The sequence below is a fragment of the Callospermophilus lateralis genome, chromosome 6 (genome assembly GCF_048772815.1).
Source record: "Callospermophilus lateralis isolate mCalLat2 chromosome 6, mCalLat2.hap1, whole genome shotgun sequence".
Lineage (NCBI taxonomy): Eukaryota > Metazoa > Chordata > Mammalia > Rodentia > Sciuridae > Callospermophilus > Callospermophilus lateralis.
Genome location: NC_135310.1, coordinates 99,922,546 through 99,940,372, shown reverse-complemented (window position 1 = coordinate 99,940,372; position 17,827 = coordinate 99,922,546). Strand labels below are relative to the sequence as shown.

At 35.3% G+C, this 17,827-nt stretch overlaps 1 protein-coding gene across 1 annotated transcript in view; it reads right to left on the bottom strand.

Annotated features, from left to right (window-relative positions):
• Col21a1 (collagen type XXI alpha 1 chain) overlaps positions 1 to 17,827 on the bottom strand; it is a 175,415-nt gene that overhangs the window by 53,835 nt on the left and 103,753 nt on the right. The gene's annotated exons all lie outside the window — the stretch shown is intronic.

The window sequence follows — 17,827 nt, the reverse complement described above, 5'->3', positions numbered from 1 at the left end:
TATCTCTCACTCTGCACAAAAATCAACTCAAAGTATATCAAAGACCTAAGAATTAGACAAGAAACACTGTAACTGCTAGAAGAAAGCAGAGTCAGCACTCCAACATGTGGCCACAGGCACTGACTTCCCTAATGAGGTTCCCAAAGTTCAAGAAATAAAAGGAAGAATCAATAAATGAGATGACTTCAAATTAAAAAGCTTCTGTACAGCAAAGGAAACAATTAAGAATGTGAAGACAGAGCATAAAGAATGAGAAAAAAGAGACCAGAGCAGGAAGCCTCGACAGCCGCCCAGCCAGACCGGAGCAGGAAGTCCGGTCCCGCCCCGAGCGCTAGTCTCCAGGAAGCCCATCAACCCTTAAAACTCATCAAAGTGGGTGTGGCTACCAGCACAGTTGCGGCTGATCCAGGTACCCGGTTTCCAACTCCCCCACCCTTAGCTGCGATAACTCAAAATATTTCCCACAAGCTTTTGGGGATTGTAGCTATCAACACAAAACAACAACTGTAGAGGCACCTGGTTTCTACCTCAGAGACTAGAGTAGGGAAGATACAGGTGGAAGCTCATTTCCCTTCACACTGGCTATACCCACCACCCTGAATACAGAGGCTCAAACTAGGAATAGACAACGCCACCTACTGGAAGCAAGGAAAACAGTGTTCTGAGAGACCTTTTTTTTTTTTTCCTCTCTTTCTCTTTTCTTCTCTCTCTTCCACAACTTCAGCATATGTGAAACCAAGAACTGAGCATGAACAACTGAATTACCAAAGTAATATAATATAGAGGAATTGCATATACCCCACCTCCCCCCCATTTTTTTTCTGTATTTCTATCTTACTTCCCTTTCCCTTCTCTTATTTCTCTTTTCTTCCTTGTTATTTCTTTTCTTTTCTTTTTTTTTAATTCATATTCTCTCTATACCATTTTCAATCTCCTAACTTTTGCTATCTATACATAGGGTAACTATCTAAATAGGAGGTTGAGTCTATACATTCTTCCATAAATTACCAGTCGAGTGGTTAGAGTTCTCCAAAGGTGCTAAGTTAGTTTAACCTCATTCCCTCACTCCTTTCTCTTTAAGTATAACATCCTTCATCTGAAATTAAGTTTTCTATATGCCACCAGATATGGTAGGCCTTTTATGAAACTAAGAAATATATTCTTAAGTAATAATTAAATCCAATATCTATAGTCTTAGAATCTAACTATAAATGTATTAATAATGAAAACTTGTCCTTAGATAATGTACTGTTGATATTGGGATCTGTTAACATTGTCTTTCTCCGAAAAAGAGGGATATTGGAGCTATTCAAGAACAATACAAATATATAAGGGGAAAAACATTAGCTCAACAGTTTTACAAAGCTAGAAAGAATCATGAGCAGTATGAAAAGACAAGGAAAGAAAGGACCACAAACAATGCAGGTCAATTCAACATTAGATGAGGTAATATCTGCAGCTGATGGAATGTCAGACAAAGAGTTCAGGATATACATGCTTCAGATGATCTGGAGTCTCAAGGAAGACATTATTCATCAAATTCAGACAATGAAAAATCACTTTGATAATGAATTACATAAACAAATCCAAGAAGCAAAAGATCAACTCTATAGGGAGATAGAGGATATAAAAAACAAACAAACAGAAATCCTGGAAATGCAGGAAACAATAAACCAAATTAAAAACTCAAATGAGAGTATTACCAGCAGAGTAGAACACTTGGAAGATAGAACTTCAGACAACGAAGACAAAGTTTTTCAACTTGAAAAGAACATAGACAGCTCAGCGAGAATGTTAAGAAATCATGAGCAGAACATCCAAGAATTATGGGATAACATCAAGAAACCAAACCTAAGAGTTATTGGGATACAAGAGGGTACAGAGGTCCAAACCAAGGGAATGAGTAATCTATTCAATGAAATAATACTAGAAAACTTCCCAGACTTAAAGAATGAAAAAGAAATCCAAATACTAGAAGCCTACAGGACACCGAATATACAAAATCATAAGAGATCCACACCAAGACATATAATAATGAAGATGCCCAACATACAGAATAAGGAGAGAATCTTAAAAGCCACAAGAGAGAGGAAGCAGATTACATTTAAGGGTAAACCAATCAGGATAACTGCTGATCTTTCAACACAGACTCTGAAAGCTAGAAGATCCTGGAACAACATATTTCAAACGCTGAAAGAAAAAGGGTTCCAACCAAGAATCATGTATCCAGCGAAATTAAGCTTCAGGATTGAAGATGAAATAAAAATCTTCCACAATAAGCAAAAGTTAAAAGAATTTGCAGCTAGAAAACCAGCTCTTCAAAACATCCTTGGCAAAACATTACAGGAAGAGGAAATGAAAAATAACAATGAAAACCAACAACGGGAGGTAGTACAATAAAGGAAAAACTAAGCATAGAGGAAAAACTAATCATGTTAAGTATCATACATAACCAAATGTGGCTGGAAATACAAACCATATCTCAATAGTAACCCTAAATGTTAATGGCTTAAATGCACCAATCAAAAGACATAGGCTAGTAGAATGGATTAAAAAAAAAGATCCAACAATATGCTGCCTACAGGAGACTCATCTGATAGGAAAAGACATACACAGACTGAAGGTGAAAGGTTGGGAAAAATCATATCACTCATACGGACCCCGGAAGCAAGCAGGGGTGTCCATACTTGTATCAAATAAAATAGACTTCAAGCCAAAGTTAATCAAAAGGGATAAACAAGGACAATACATACTGCTCAAGGGAACCATACACCAACAAGACTTGGCGATCATTAATATATATGCCCCAAACAATGGTGCAGCTACGTTCATCAAACAAACTCTTCTCAAGTTCAAGAGTCTAATAGACCACAACACAATAATCATGGGAGATTTTAATACACCTCTCTCACCAATGGACAGATCTTCCAAACAAAAATTGAATAAAGAAACCATAGAGCTCAATAATACAATAAATAACTTAGACTTAATTGATATATACAGAATATACCACCCAACATCAAGCGGATACACTTTCTTCTCAGCAGCACATGGATCCTTCTCAAAAATAGACCATATATTATGTCACAGGGCAAAGCTTAGCAATTACAAAGGAGTTGAGATACTACCATGCATTTTTATCTGATCATAATGGAATGAAATTGGAAATCAATAATAAAATGAGAAAGGAAAAACCCTACATCACATGGAGATTAAACAATATGCTACTGAATGAACAAAGGGTTACAGAAGACATCAAAGAGGAAATTAAAAAATTCTTAGAGGTAAACGAAAACTCAGAAACAACATATCGAAATCTTTGGGACACTATGAAAGCAGTACTAAGAGAAAAATTCATTTCATGGAGTTCATTCCTTAAAAGAAGGAAAAGCCAACAAATAAATGACCTCATACTACACCTCAAAGCCTTAGAAAAAAAAGAACAAATCAGCAGCAAATACAGTAGAAGGCAAGAAATAATTAAAATTAGAGCAGAAATCAATGAAATCGAAACAAAAGAAACAATCGAAAAAATTGACAAAACTAAAAGTTGGTTCTTTGAAAAAATAAATAAGATTGATAGACCACTAGCCACACTAACAAAGAAGAAGAGAGAGAACCCAAATTACTAGCTTACGGGATGAAAAAGGCAACATCACAACAGACAATTCAGAAATACAGACGATAATTAGAAATTATTTTGAAACCCTATACTCTAATAAAATAGAAGATAGTGAAGGCATAGATAAATTCCTTGAGACATATGAACTACCCAGATTGAATCAGGAAGATATAAACAACCTAAACAGATCAATATCAAGGGAGGAAATAGAAGAAGCCATCAAAAGACTACCAACCAAGAAAAGCCCAGGACCGGATGGATATACAGCAGAGTTTTACAAAACATTTAAAGAGGAACTAATACCAATACTCCATAATCTATTTCAGGAGATAGAAAAAGAGGGAGAACTCCCAAATTCATTCTATGAGGCCAATATCACCCTGATTCCCAAACCAGAGAAGGACACCTCAAAGAAAGAAAACTACAGACCAATATCCCTAATGAATTTAGATGCAAAAATCCTCAATAAAATTCTGGCAAATCGTATACAAAAACATATCAAAAAGATTGTGCACCATGATCAAGTAGGATTCATCCCTGGGATGCAAGGCTGGTTCAATATACGGAAATCAATAAACGTTATTCACCACATCAATAGACTTAAAGGTAAGAACCATATGATCATCTCGGTGGATGCAGAAAAAGCATTCGACAAAGTACAGCATCCCTTTATGTTCAAAACATTAGAAAAACTAGGGATAACAGGAACTTACCTCAAAATTATAAAAGCTATATATGCTAAGTCTCAGGCTAGCATCATTCTAAATGGAAAAAAACTGAAGGCATTCCCTCTAAAATCTGGAACAAGACAGGGATGCCCTCTCTCACCACTTCTATTCAATATAGTTCTCGAAACACTGGCCAGAGCAATTAGACAGACGAAAGAAATTAAAGGCATAAAAATAGGAAAAGAAGAACTTAAATTATCACTATTTGCGGATGATATGATCCTATACCTAGAAGACACAAAAGGGTCCACAAAGAAACTACTAGAGCTAATAAATGAATTCAGCAAAGTGGCTGGATATAAAATCAACACGCATAAATCAAAGGCATTCCTGTTATCAGCGACAAATCTTCTGAACTGGAAATGAGGACATCTACCCCATTCACAATATCCTCAAAAAAAATAAAATACTTGGGAATCAACCTAACAAAAGAGGTGAAAGATTTATACAATGAAAACTACAGAACCCTAAAGAGAGAAATAGAAGAAGATCTCAGAAGATGGAAAAATATACCCTGTTCATGGATAGGCAGAACTAACATCATCAAAATGGCAATATTACCAAAAGTTCTCTATAGGTTCAATGCAATGCCAATCAAAATCCCAACGGCATTTCTTGTAGAAATAGATAAAGCAATCATGAAATTCATATGGAAAAATAAAAGACCCAGAATAGCAAAAGCAATTCTAAGCAGGAAGTGTGAATCAGGAGGTGTAGCGATACCAGATTTCAAACTGTACTACAAAGCAATAGTAACAAAAACAGCATGGTACTGGTACCAAAACAGGCGGGTGGACCAATGGTATAGAATAGAGGACACAGAAACCAATCCACAAAATTACAACTATCTTATATTCGATAAAGGGGCTAAAAGCATGCAATGGAGGAAGGATAGCATCTTCAACAAATGGTGCTGGGAAAACTGGAAATCCATATGCAATAAAATGAAACTGAATCCCCTCCACTCGCCATGCACAAAAGTTAACTCAAAATGGATCAAGGACCTTGATATCAAATCAGAGACTATGCGTCTGATAGATGAAAAGGTTGGCTCCGATCTACATATTGCGGGGTCGGGCTCCAAATTCCTTAATAGGACACCCATAGCACAAGAGTTAAAAACAAGAATCAACAAATGGGACTTACTTAAACTAAAAAGTTTTTTCTCAGCAAGAGAAACAATAAGAGAGGTAAATAGGGAGCCTACATCATGGGAACAAATTTTTACTCCTCACACTTCAGATAGAGCCCTAATATCCAGAGTATACAAAGAACTCAAAAAATTAAACAATAAGAAAACAAATAACCCAATCAACAAATGGGCCAAAGACCTGAACAGACACTTCTCAGAGGAGGACATACAATCAATCAACAAGTACATGAAAAAATGCTCACCATCTCTAGCAGTCAGAGAAATGCAAATCAAAACCACCCTAAGATACCATCTCACTCCAGTAAGATTGGCAGCCATTATGAAGTCGAACAATAACAAGTGCTGGCGAGGATGTGGGGAAAAGGGTACTCTTATACATTGCTGGTGGGACTGCAAAATGGTGAGGCCAATATGGAAAGCAGTATGGAGATTCCTGGGAAAGCTGGGAATGGAACCACCATTTGACCCAGCTATTGCCCTTCTCAGACTATTCCCTGAAGACCTCAAAAGAGCGTACTACAGGGATACTGCCACATCGATGTTCATAGCAGCACAATTCACAATAGCTAGACTGTGGAACCAACCCCGATGCCCCTCAATAGATGAATGGATAAAAAAAATGTGGCATTTATACACAATGGAGTACTACGCAGCACTAAGAAATGACAAAATCATGGAATTTGCAGGGAAATGGATGGCACTAGAGCAGATTATGCTAAGTGAAGCTAGCCAATCCCTAAAAAACAAATGCCAAATGTCTTCTTTGATATAATGAGAGCAACCAAGAACAGAGCAGGGAGGAAGAGCAGGAAGAAAAGATTAACATTAAGCAGAGTCATGAAGTGGGAGGGAAAGGGAGAGAAAAGGGAAATTGCTTGGAAATGGAAGGAGACCCTCATTGTTATACAAAATTACATATAAGAGTTTGTGAGGGGAATGGGAAAAAAATAAGGAGAGAAATAAATTACAGTAGATGGGGTAGAGAGAGAAGATGGGAGGGGAGGGGAGGGGGGATAGTAGAGGATAGGAAAGGTAGCAGAATACAACAGTTACTATTGTGGTATTATGTAAAAATGTGGATGTGTAACCGATGTGATTCTGCAATCTTTGTAATGTTTTGAATAACCAATAAAAAAAAAAAGAATGAGAAAAAATCTTTGAAAATATCTCTTCCAATAGGGCATTAATACCCAGAATATATAATGAACTCAAAGAACTTAACATCAAAAGTTTTAAAACAACCAGTCAATAAATGGGCAAATGAACTAAACAGGCATTTCTCAGTAAAATACAAATGGCCAACAGAAATATGAAAAGATATTCAACATCCCTAGCAATAAGAGAAATGCAAATCAAAATTACAGAGATTTCATCTCCCCCCAATCAGAATGGCAATCATCAAAAATACAAATAACAATAATTGCTGGTGAGTATGTGGGGGAAAAGGTATTCTCATACATTGTTGGTAGGACTGCAAATTAGTACAATCACATTGGAGTAGAGTATGGAGATTCTTCAAAAGACTAATAGTGACCCACTATATGACTCAGTCATCCCACTCCTTAGAATTTATTCAAAAGAACCAAAATCAGCATACAATAATGATACATGCCCACACATGTTTATAGCAGTGCAATTCATGATAGCCAAGTTGTGGAACTAGCCCAAGTGCGTGTCAACAGACAAATGGATAAAAAAAAAGTGATATATATTTACATATAATGGAGTCTTTCTCAGCAGTAAAGAAGAATGAAATATCATTTGCTGGTAAATGGATGGAACTGGAGAACATCTCACTGAATGAAATAAGCCAGACTGAGAAAGTCAAGGGTTGTATGAAGGCTTTCTCTCATATGTGGAAGCAAGAGAGAAATACAGAATTTTTTTTAAATGGAGGATTCCCATGAAAATAGAATAAAGCATCATTAACAGGTAAGAGGGAAACAAGGTAGAGGGAAGAGGAATAGGAAAGGGAAAAAAACCACACAATCAATATGGCCAAACTATACTATGTGCATATATGAAAATATGACAATGAATTCTACTTTTATGTGTATCTATAATGCACCAATTAAAAAGAAGACAATAAACTAACAGAAGACAGATAAACAGAGTAGAGGAAGGGCATTGGGAAGGGGAAAGGCCACAAAAAGGGAAACACTGAGGTTTAATGTGGAGCAAATTTTATTTTACTTATTAAGGACTATGTCAAGATGAACCCTGTTACTATGTATAACTATAATGCACTAATAAAAACATTAAAGTCTTAATTATGAAGGCACAATGAAGACCAAAAACAAGGACTGTCATGACAAGATTAAGGTCAGGTTCAGTTTTATCTGGGAAAATTAAGACTCTACATATAAACATTGGATTATACTGTAAGATTGTCAGGTGGAGAGAGGAGGAGGTGACCCATTATCTACAAATAAAAAAGGCTATTCACTCATACGATTTGAGGACTACTATAGTTGTTCAAGTCTTATAGAAGGCAACCCTCTAAAAGCAACTTTTCACTCTAAATTTCTATCTTTGAGTTTAGATTGCCAAACCATATTTACATACATTTTTAATTTCTATACATTTTAAATATATTATCTGTGAATTAAGATGATTAAGTTCTCAAACTATCCAACACCCCTCCCCACCTACACTTCTAACAGGCACAGATCCTCTTAATGTACTCCTAAAGCTTTGGTTAAGTGTTAGTATATATTATGCTAATGTTCACAGCTAAGCCATATACTCTGATTACTTGCCTTCTCTTGCCCAAATGTTTATTTTTTCCTAGAGCCCAAAACTGCCTGTTTTATTGCTTAATTTACCATAAACTTATTGTTATATCCAATCCCAAACTCCCTCAAATTGTCAAAATCCCTCCTAATGTATTCATATAACACTGAAAATTTCCTATCCTTCAGTCAGTCTGTCTTAGAGCTGTCTCTTGACGGGGTGTAGATTCTTTGTTTTTATATTTATGTTCCCTTCCCTGTTTAGGGGAGCCCAATGGCTTCTTGAGAAGGAATTCATGGGAGATCTTAAGTCTCTAAAAATGTCTGTAGATTATTCATTTACATAATTGATAAATTACGTTTAGAAGCATAATTCTGAATTCTTTTCAGACTTTTGAAGGCTTTGCTCCATTCTGTTCTTGGCTGAAATACCATTAAAGTGATATCTGTAGACTTTCTGCTTCTCATTTGAGAGGCCAGGGGCAGGGGGTGGTTTACCCCTCACAAAGCTTATAGATCTAGCTTTCATTTGCAGTGTACTGATATTTTATACCATTGTACCCTTCTGGCTTATAATCATCCGTTATGCCAGGCACTCCATAGGAGGCCTCACCAGACACAATCATGCTTCCACTTGCATGGAGAACTTACAGGGAAAGGTGAACAACTGAGAAACAGGATGTTGGGATTTTGAACTGATTTTTATTGGCTGTATTTGACAGGGTACTATTTTTTTAAAAAAGATGAACTCAGAAAAGAACTGGCCAGTTTGTGAGTAGTAAGTGAAAGGAACAGATAATGTCAAAAAATACAACTGGAAGATACTGAAATTTCTTTTCACATCTCTAACAGGTAAACAATTAAACTGGAAAATGCTTTTAAAAATAAAATTTCCATGAGCTGGGGTTGTGGTTCAGCTGTAGTGCACTCACCTGGCATGCACAAGGCCCTGGGTTCAATCCTCAATACCACACAAAAATAAATAAACAAAATAAAGGTATTGTGTACAACTAAAAAAATAAATATAAAAAAAAATTTAAAAAATTAAATTTCCAATTAAAACTCAGCCCATGGAAAAGATTGAATCAAGGATGTGGCTATAAACATCACCCTTGAAATCTGCAAATCAGTAAAAGTGGATCCAATGAAGCCTTTCAATCCTGACAATATGGTTCAAGGAAAAGGCATAGAGAGTATAGTAGATGCCTAAAAAATTTAAGTCACCTATTATCATCAAGTGGAGAGAGAGAGACATGACTGAAACAGGATTTTTGGCTGATGCTAATGGTTACAAACAAAAGCCAAAGATACAAAATTGTAAATATATACAATGTTTATTCCCTGCTGGGTGTGTTTTACTACCAAAAAAATTATCTGCATGGATGGATGCCTGTTTGGAAAGGAAGAAAAAGTTACCCAGTATCAGCATGAGTTTTAATGTATTTCTGAACTAGTCAACTAATTTAGACAACAAACAAAAATAAATGAGTAAAAATAAAATGAAAACAAAGCATCTTTTTTAAGATTATACATCTAATATACCAATATACCTAATACCCAGAGATGATAAATAATGAAGATCAATTAGTTGGTATTATCAAACATAAGTATACAAAACTAAATAGTTTTTATTTACAAAAAAAAAAAAAATATATATATATATATATATAAAATATTAAGAATGGCTCTCTTTATAATAGGAAAAAAATGTAAAAAAAATTTCTAGTAATTTCTAGTATTATAAACCTAAACAAAGCAAAGTTAACAATCAGTTAAAAACACTTAATATTGTCATATCAAGTTTTCAAGAGTAAATCTAAATAAAGATAATCCATAATCATAAATAGAAAAACTCAGTAATGAAAAGATGTCAATCTCTCCAAAATCAATCAATAAATTAAAGAAATATTAATTAAAATATGAATATAAAGTCTTAAGAAACTGCAGGAAATATACTGAGCTTTATCTGGAAAAATAAGCATTCAAGAATAGCCAGGAAACTTTTGATTATAAAAAAATGATCAGGAAGGACCAATCCTGCCAATATGAAATCATATTATGAAGTGACAATAATTAAAACGATTTGGCAGTGGAAAAGATGTAGACAAGTCTATGGAACAGAATGGAAAGCCAAAAACACCAAACCAAATGAAATTGGAAAGATGGTTTTTCAAATAAGTGGAGGAAAAGTGATATTCCATAAATATTGTTGTGGTAACTGGCTATCCATTAAGGAAAAAAAGAAAAAATATGAATGCTTATCTAATTTTACTCTAAAATCTAAAAGTTTAAAGGTTAAAAATAATAAAATTCCAAAAATAATTTAATGAATTACTATATTCAAAATGCTATAATGTGGAACCTTTCCATATAGACATAAAACAAAAACATTTTCTATGTATACATAAAAAGTAAAATATTTCTGTATAGTTAAAATTGAAAAAATTAATCAAAACATAAAATTTATGTAAACCAGGAAATTATTTTCACATCTATAAGCAATTTCTGAAATGGATATAAAATTAATTTTAAAAAGAATAGCCCAATATGAAAATAAAACATGAACAAAACATAATCTGTCTCCAAGTCACAGATTTTGATAATATATCTTACTAATAAAGAAATGAAAGTCAAACCAGTATTATTTTATTTTATTATGAGGAGGAAAAGTTTGCTTGAGTTTCAGAGGTCTCAATCCACAGATAACAGGCTCCATTCTTCAGACTCAAGGTAAGGCTGAACAACATGGCAGAAGAGTATGGCAGACGAAAGCAGCTCACATGAAGCAGAGAGAGAGAGAAACTCCACTCATCAGATATAAATATATACCCCAAAGCCACACCCCCAATTACCACCTCCTCCAGCCACACCCAACCACTTCAGTTATCACTCAGTTAAACCCCATCAGGGGATTGATTCACTGATTAGCTTAAGACTCTCACAGCCCAATCTTTTCTCCTCTGAACCTTCTTGCATTGTCTCAGACATGAGCTTTTCAGGGACACCTCACATCCAAACATTCCACCCTGACCTCCAAAAGCTCAAACTCATCTGACAATGCAAAATACATTTAGTCCGTTCCCAACAGTCCCCACAGTCTCAACAGTTCAGAGATTGCTCAAAGTTTAAGTCCAAAGTCTTCTCTGAGGATCAAGGCAATCTTGCATTGTGAGTTCCTATCAAATTAAAAGCAATTTACAAATATCTAATATATAATGGTATGGAGTAAATATTTCCAGTCAGAAAATTGGGGACATAAAAAGAAGGGATAGGACCAAAGCAAGACTGAAATCCTGTAGCTCCATGTTCAGCATCTGGGGCACATGGTATGATGATATTCTCTCCAAAGGGCTTATGTAGCTCCACTCCTGTGACCATGTTGGTTACAGCTCAACTGGCTTTTCTGTTGGTTTGTCTCTGTTCAATTCCTACAGCTTTCCTAGGATGATGTCTCAAGTTACTGGCATTTTGTAATCTCAGGGGTCTCCACTGCAGCTTTAGCCTCCTCCTCAAATCTCCACACATCACCTGCTCAAGGGCTACCTGCAGGGACTCTGACCCGGCTGCACTTTTCCTGGACTCTCAGGCCTTCTTATGAAATCTTGGGGGAAGCTTCCATAATCCCCTAACTTCAGTATCCTGCATTCCTGCAGAACCAGCACCACATTGTTGATGCCAACTTCTGCTGCCATCTCAACCAGTAGCCAAGCCTTCAGGAACCCTGGTTGTGTTAGTCTCTGAGTACCTGGGTGGCTAAGCACATTGAAAAAAACTTCCTAGCCCCCTTGTGCTCTCAAGAGATTTTTTACTTTAATTTCCTTGAGTCTGAAATGGGTGTGGTCTTGCCAGCTCCTGAGATGCCTCAAGCCATCTTTTTTAGCAAAGTCTTTAGCATTTCTTTAGTTGTTTTGTCTTTAACAACTACAACTTCCTTAAGCCCAGTTTTACTCTCACTTTTTAAGTTTTACTCTCACCTTCCAAGTTTTTTAAATCTTTCTGCTCTACTTTCTGCTCTGGATTATCACAATAACTTGGCTAACAGCTGCTAGCAATATCCATGCCACTGCCTGAATGCTATGCTGCCTAGGTATTTCTTCCACCAGATTAAGAAATCCATTGCTGTTAAAGTCAGCTTCACAGAAAGTCTCAGGATATGAGCAAAATGCAGACAACTTCTCAGAACATAATACAAATGGCCTCTAGTTCAATTACCAATAGTGTGCTCCTTTTCCTCTAAATCTTCTTGAGCCCTATCTTCACTGTCTAGAGTTCTATTGGCATTCTGATCTTCTGAATTCCCACCAGAATCAACTATTAAGCTCTGCTTACAACAACCTAAAACATTTCCATCTTGCACTACTAAATATCTCAAAATTCCTCCCACCAATTCTAAAAAGCTCAAAATGCTTTCTGAACCATATGGTCAGGTTAGTCACAGCAACAATCCCATTTCTCAATTTCTTTTTTAGTCAGCTTTTTTCACTGCTGTGACTAAAAGACCTGATTAGAACAATTGTAGAGGAGGAAAAGTTTATTTGGGGGCTCATGGTTTCAGAGGTCTCAATCCACAACAGCAGGCTCCATTCCTTAGGGCTCAAAGTGAGGCGGAACATCATGGTGGAAGAGTATAGTAGAGGGAAGCAGCTCACATGATGATCAGAAAGGAGAGAGAGAGAGAGAGAGAGAGAGAGAGAGAGAGAGAGAGAGCGCACCATTATCATTTTAAACTTAAATGGGTTAAAGAAACTCCAATGAAATATAATGATGATAAGAGCATGAGGAAAGACATTTTCCAACATGTGTTGGGGAATAAGGACTTCCTTAAGGGTAAATAGGCAATTTGTATCAAAGTTTAACTATGAATTTAATTAACCCTTTGCTCCAAAAATTAATTCCACCTTAGAGAATTTTTTCTATAGATATACTAAGACAGACTTACTGAGAAAGTAAACAAAGATGGTCCTTAGTTTTGTTAAAGATATAAAATAAGTAAAGATAAGGACCAAAGCATCTCTAGGCTAGAGATTTCTTAAACTGGCTAAGAACAGGCCCTGTACTATGTAGTTATTATGAGCCTCTTCTTTATGATTTTTTATGATGTATTTTTAATTGTTCATCTTACCTCTAAACTATAGAGAGTTTTATTTGACTCTCCTCTTTGGCATTTAACACTGACTATCTTGAAATAGTTACTTTTATTGGTTTACATCCTTTCTTTGACATCACCCTGTTTGATGAAGGAATTCATCTTTGATTCACTGCTATTTTTCTTTGTAGAAATGATTACTATTGGGTCTGGAGTTGTAGCTCAGTGGTAGAGCACTTGCCTTGCATGTGTGAGTCACTAGATTCAATCCTCAGCACCACATAAAAAATAAATCAATAAAAGTATGATGCCCATTTACAATAAAAAAATAATCAAAAATAAATGACATTTTTGTTTTTACCAATCTCTAGATTCCCTCTACTTCATGGCATATTGGAGATATCTCTTGATGCTGATGTGGTTTGCACAACTTTCTCAGGTTAACTAAGGAGGAATGAAAGTGGTTAAAGAGCTAGTGTTTGATTCTCTGTGCACTGGCTACCATTTTATAATCTAGATGATGAAACATCTGCTAGTCTAAGTCTCCATACAAATATAGGGGAATTCCTCATTACTGATGATAAATGTGTAGTTTGATGAGTAATAAACATTTATTGTTTTAGGCCATAGACATTTGGGGTTTGCTTGCCACTTTTGCATAACCTACTCTATCCTGGATAATGCCCTGATATGACTAATGATTAAACCTACTCTATCCTGGATAATGCCCTGATACGACTAATGATTATTTGCTGAATATACAAAATATTTTCATTCCCCTAAATATAGTAAACATTCATGAGTGCTCAAAGAAAACTGAACAAAACAGGTGCTTTTGGGGCTGATGCTTAAGATCCCATCTGAGTTTATAAGAGATTAGAATCAAGGAAAATTCGAGATGCTTCCATCTCCCATAGGTAACTTTCAAACTTTTCATGGCTAATAAGTCTGTCAATCTTTTAAGTTCATCTAGAGTCATGGTCTTCAAAGTCAAGTCAAAATTATTTATTTGGATAGTCAGAGAACATGAAACTAGTAATTTTAAAATCTCATTCTTTTAAATGTCTTTGGGGATGGGTTTTATTTTATATTTGCATAATGCTTTATTTAGTAGCATAGAGATATAATTCCTATGTAAATATGGGGCAACCTTTTAGTGCAAAGGTTTTGCAATTTAAAAGTTTGATATCGTACGATTAAGGGAATGATCCCTATTTCCTCAAGAGAGATTTAGATAATAAATACTCTCTTGTGGCACAGTCAGGATAATGTCAGTTCTCACCTGTCAAGTTCTCTCCCCAGCTGTATTCTGGGCAACTGTCAGGCATTCAGAGATTTCTATCACAGGCTAATAGAGTGCAAGGGCACAAGTCACAGTGAGAAAAGCTATTCTGGCCAAAATGTAAAAAAAAAAAAAAAAGAAATCCAGTGGATAAAGACATTTTATTTCAACACTTTGATACTTTAGTAACTTTAGACAAATGATTCAAAATCTTCATTTTCTACTTTTCCAAATTGTGAAATAGAGGTAATTTGCCTTGCAATTTATATAAAAACAATTATATAAATATGGCTTTGTTTACTAATATTATAAGATTTTTGTAAGGACAAAATATGATAAGAAGTTCACACAGAAACTACCAAACAAAACATGTAGGAATAAAAGCATACACAATAGTAAAATCTTTCATGTACTCAATACATCAAGTCTTGCACAAATCTGTGGCTCCTTCTTATGTCAGATAAAAAGACAAATCCTAAGTGACTAGCAGGAAAATGCTTAATTCTACTAAAATATTTCCTTTCTCTAACACAGTGATGGATATTCCCTTTGAGTTTGGGAATTAGATTGGACTATTCAAGTCTACAGAAAAAATAGACCCCCAAGCTGCTGTTGTGGAGTCACTGCCATAGCTTCTCAATGACCCTATAACAGACTCACCCAAACTGAAGATGAAAACTTGAATTTAGAACCAACAAAATCTGAAGTACACTGTGAAATTCAATAAAAATGTTAAGTTTCTTAATAATACTAGTAGAGAAAAGAAACCAGGGCAGAAGAGGAATAACTGCCAACAAATGAGGCAGAACATGGAATTAATCATTCTTTTATAATAAACTAAGATTTTGAATCCATTATGTAGCCTTAAAAGAAGAAAGACTGAAAGATCAGGAAATAATCAGCACTTTGCAAAAGTGGCCACAGAAGTTGCAAAAAAATCAGCCCCACATATACAGGAGACATGCTCAACAAAGCCAAATATCAGAGAATATCTATGGAGCACAAAGCCAGTGCTGTTTGGGAGAAAATTCTCTGAGAGAGGAATTATCTTTGAAAACGGGAAATTATGGTACTATTACTTTTATAAAAAGCATTTTTTTTTCTGAAAATCCCTAGTTGTAATGTCAACTATTAAGGATTCTCTAGATTCAGACCAAGCAAAATATTTTAGAAAACAGATCGTGAATTGGGCATAGTGGCCCAGATCTCTTATCCCAGTAACTCAGGAGGCTGAGGAAGGAGGATCTCAACTTCAAGGCCAGTCTTAGAAAATCAGTTAGACTCTCTCTCAAAATAAAAAATGCAGTTTAGTGGTAAAGTACCCCTGGGTTAATCTCCAATACAAATAGAAAAAAGAAAAGAAAACAGATTGTGTAAATATATGTATGTTTGTGTATTTATCTAATATATTTAGTATTTTTATATTGTTATATCAATGTATTAATTATTTTATAACTATGGTCATAAAATATATCTATTTTTACGTAATTAATATCTAGATTTATATTCATATGTTTATACTTATCAACATAATAAACTCTATTGAGGAAGGAATGGGGCTGAACCCTAGAAACTCCCACCATTTTGAGAGTGAATACAGGAGTAAAAAGCAACAAGTAAACATGAAAAGTGGGTGAGGAGAAAAATCTAAGAGCATGTGGCATCCTAAAAGCCAAGAGAAAAAAAGCTTTGAAAAGGAGGAGATTGTCATCTGTGTGTGTCAAATGCTGAAAAGATGCAAAAATAACAAGACAAAGATAACTGAACAAGACTGACCACTGGATTTCAAAGTTAGGAGACTGGTGATCTAGATATGCAGTTGGGATAAAATCCTACCGAAGGCGTTACAGCAAGAAAGAAAGATCAGGAAGTACAGAAAACAAATGCCAAGATTTTAGAGTACTTACACTCCAATGAGAAAAAAAATGGATTAGTAGCCACAGAGGTTATGTGGTGGAGGAAAGGGGAGTCTGTTTATTTGGTTTCACATGGGTCACCCTTTGGTTTATTGAGAAAATCTAACTAGAAAAGAAAAATAATTAATGATATAGAAAAGAAAAATAATTAATGATATAGAGGAGAAGGCTAACTAATAACACAAAGTAGTGGAGATCAAAAGGGCTTGTGGACTGTGCAAGGACAGCTTACCTGTCAACAGACAGGAAAGCTGAATAGAGGTACACACACAGGGAAGAGTGCCGATAGAACATGAAGAAGTTTAGGGAAATCCTGTCTGATTGCTTTAGACAAGGAACTTCAACATTTAAAAGAAAGAATAAAAGATAAATCAAAGATGTTTCCAAAATTATCATCAGAAGAATGGTGGTTCCAGTAATAAAGTAACCCTGTAGCTTCCACGGTCCACATGATAAAACAGACTTAAAGAGATTAAGAAGCATGACTTGGGAGCTAAGAAGTCTGAATTCAGAGCTCAACCTATAACCTGCAACTACTTTAAACCCCTTATTGCCACATGTGTGTGTGTGTGTATGTGTGTGTATGTATGTACACACACATACACACACACACACACACACCCTAGTATCTGTAGTGTGGTGCTATCAGAAAGCTCCATACGTAACTATCTTTTTTTTGAGAAAGTAAAATAAGAAGGCAACTTTGTTAAGCTGCTTCTGTCTATTTTTCCCTCATTTACCATTATTAGCTTTAATTTCAAAAACTATTTTTTTTGTCTTCAGAAACACTCAATAACTAATACCACTAATATACTAAATTTTATCATACTATCCCTAACAAACCTTTAACTTGGTTCTTTATTATTATTCTCTCAAAATGTACATTGGGAGCTCCTTGACTGTGACTGACTAAATGCCAGGAACACCTTGAAAACCACTCAGTATCTCAGTGTTAGAAACCCAGAGGTAGGAGACCTGGTTGAGGAGGGCAGGGTCCCCCATCCCATGACACCCTGGCATGGACAACAGGAAGGTGAAGTTTTAACGGGAGACTTTGATGTTAAAAACACTAACAAAGAAAATAAAATAATTTATTCAATAATAATACCTTAGGTATAATTAACATTTTATTTACTAAGCCCAGAAAAAAAAGAAATGAGTTTGTTGGATAGACGAAAAATAAAAATAAATTATCAATACTTCCTGCCTCTCCAAAATTGAGTCTGCCTGTGCTCAATCTGAAAACTCATGAATACATATCAATTAACCATCAAAGCTTAATATAAGTTTTAACAAACATATTTCTCC